This window comes from Octodon degus, unplaced genomic scaffold (genome assembly GCF_000260255.1).
Source record: "Octodon degus isolate 3935 unplaced genomic scaffold, OctDeg1.0 scaffold00047, whole genome shotgun sequence".
NCBI classification, from domain to species: domain Eukaryota; kingdom Metazoa; phylum Chordata; class Mammalia; order Rodentia; family Octodontidae; genus Octodon; species Octodon degus.
In genome coordinates this window covers 1,644,397-1,647,368 of record NW_004524623.1, presented here as the reverse complement: position 1 = coordinate 1,647,368, position 2,972 = coordinate 1,644,397, and the positions used below count along the sequence as shown (strand labels likewise).

The 2,972-nt window shown below is 45.0% G+C and overlaps 1 protein-coding gene across 1 annotated transcript in view; it reads right to left on the bottom strand.

Moving 5' to 3' along the window:
• The window catches only part of Msrb3 (methionine sulfoxide reductase B3), a 216,476-nt gene extending 216,306 nt beyond the window's left edge, over positions 1 to 170 (bottom strand). Inside the window, exon 1 of the mRNA XM_023716300.1 lies at positions 27 to 170. The gene's annotated coding sequence lies outside the window, so the exon portion shown is untranslated. The remainder of the gene's footprint in view (positions 1 to 26) is intronic.
• Positions 171 to 2,972: the final 2,802 nt, after the last annotated feature.

The window sequence follows — 2,972 nt, the reverse complement described above, 5'->3', positions numbered from 1 at the left end:
GGCGCGGCCGGGGTCCCCGAACTTACCCGACTGTGCGGCGCCCTGCGCCGCGGCAAGGCACAGGCTGAGACGCAGGCAGAAGGAGAGCGGGTGCGGGAGCGGCCGCCGCGCGCTCATGGACAGGCCCCGCCGCTGCCGCCGCCGCCGCCGCCGCGGTCCGAGCCTCCCTCCTCCGCCTCCCGGCTCCGGGCGACGGACGGGGCGGCGGGAGGCATGACGGGAAATTCCTGGGCGCGGGCCGCCGAGTCCAAATATGAGCATAGCAGCCGGCGAGGGAGCCCGCTGCCCGGGCTCGGAGCCGCCAGCCCCCGCCTCCTGCTCGGCCCCGCGCCGCCCCGAGCGTCCCCCCTCTGCGCGGGGACCCGGGGCACCCCGGCACCTCCTCGGGTCCGGCCGAGCCTCTGGAGGATGCGCGGACAGCACGGAGACGGTGAACGAGGAGCCAGGCACCCGTGGGGAAGACCTGTCAGAGTCGAGACATTTGACAGCCACGGCGTACAAGTTTTGGCAAATACCCCAGTGGGGATGAGTAAGGCCCTGCCCTTCTCTGTCGCGCAGGTGAGCTTTCCCACACGTGCAGTACCAACATTACAATACAGAGACCCACCCCTGCCCTCCAGGTGAGTGGGTCCTGCAGCCCAGCACGCTACAGTGTGTGTGTGTGTGTGTGTGTGTGTGTGTACACAATTCCAAAGAGTCTCCTCTGAGCTATATATGGAGTTGAGGCAGGCTAATTGATAGAATTTAATTTTCACACCCTAAGACCGGTAGTTTGTATCAGACATTGTTTCTGCCTCCAATCTATATTCATTTCCCACCTCTTAAACACACACACACACTCCTAAGGTAGTTATTGTAGCTTTGCGTGTAAGGCACAAAGTTAAAATTTGTTTAAAAGGTGCTACCTCTGATGGACAAAATTTCAGTCCCAGACCAAGTATAGGCCCAAACCTGTAGCTGCCTGACTATTCTTTGGCACCAACTCCTTGAGTCATCAAGTTCAAATGACCCTTAGCTTTTCAAGACACGGTGATTATGTCTTAATTACTGTATTTTTTACTCAATGGGACAGGACCTGCATAGGCAGAATGTTATAAAATTATTTATGAACATTTAAGATGCTACAGAAATGATTTATTGATGCAAAACACTTCGGGGGTAAATGTCAAACAGATTTAGAGGATGGATTGTTCCACCATGAACTAAAATGATGATAATTTGTACATCACACCATTTGTTTGAAAGTGTTTTATTTGAAAATGTGAAATCTTATTTCAAAACAAATTCAATTCTGGCAAAATATTAAGATCTGTAAGCCAAAAACTAGTCCTTTTGCAAGTGGCTTCCCTCAAAACATCTGGTATTAAAACCACCACTACATCCCATGAATTATCACTGGCAAGCAGGCAGATTTCACCCTTAATATATTAGCACTGATAATGGGAGTAAGAGCAAGTGACCTGAGTAAACTAACAGTAAATAAATTGTAATAGTTTTTAAAAAGGGGCTTAAATTACCCATAACATTATTATTCAATTAGGCACCTAGAATCTCGGTAGTTGAAATTATTGGGAAACTTGAGTATTCCTTGCCTTTTCCCTCTTTTATGTCTTTATCTTGTTTTACATAAACATGTTTCTTACTTCTCTTAGAACACCTAGCACAGCTCTTTGCCGATAGTCTAAATGTTTAAAACAAAAATGAAATGAACACAAGTATTTGTAGACTGGAATATAGGAACTGCCTTAAGAATGGAGAAAAGAGATCTGGGGATATAGCTCAGTGGTACAGTATTTACCTTCCTGGCACAAAAAGGAGGGAGGGAGGGAGGGAGGGAGGGAGGGAGGGAGGGAGAGAGAGAGAGAGAGAGAGAGAGAGAGAGAGAATGTTTCCAAGGATTATAATTATGGCTGCATTTCAGATATTTTCACTGAATGATCTCAAGTACAAAAATGCAAATATACTGACTGTAATGTCACTTTAAACTTAATTCATGTTAATATAAATGGAGAATTAATTGATCAACTCTTCATTTTGCCTGTAATCCCGTCATTTGGGAGGCTGCAAACAGGCGGATCACTAGGAGTCCAATCTAATAGTGAGACCCTGAACACCCTGTAGACCCTTCCCTAAAATACAAAAAAAAAAAAAAAAAAAAAAAGCCTTCTCAACTTTTAAGACTTCAGTATCAGCAACCTTCGTTGTTGATGATGATGTTGTTTTTGCTGCACTGGGATTGAACCCAGGGCCTTCCACTGTGCTACATCCTGAGACAGGATGGACTTGAGCTTACAGTCAGTCTTCCACCCTCAATCTCTTGAGTGCTGGGACTATACACTTCTTTTTTTTTTTTTTTTCTTTTTATGTATTTGGTACAGAGTCTTACTGCACAGCCCGGACTTGTAGTGATTCTCCTGCTTTCAGCCTCCCTAGCACTGGGATTACAGGCAAGTGCCACTATGATCAAACCCTGGTTCCTGCACTTACCAGAGCAAGCACTCAGTCTGCTAAACTGTCTCTCCAGCCATGAGTGCTGGGTTTATAGACACATGGCCCCTCACAGCTAGCTCAGTAGTTATCCCAAAGAGTTGACTTAACTGTATGAAGAAGATGAGAAAATAAGTCAATGAGTGCATAGTAAGTGGTGAACACTGGGCTAAATGTTTTACATACAGTGCCTCATTTAAATCCTTACAAATATCTGAGAGTTTATTATTTTTGTCCTTATTTTACAGCTAAGAACTGATTAAAGTAAATAATATAGTACCAGGGGAAGGTAAGGAAATATTGGAACTCAAACCTCATTCCAAATATACTTTTTCACCTTACTAATCTAGTTTATTTTCTTCACATACGTTTAACAAGGAAGGACATTCAAAAACTGTATCTTGAACTTTCAGGGTTTTAAGTACTTAGGTTACTTCAAGTACTAGAGGTAAAGAATATATGTGGAAATAAGACCAGAGGCTTAC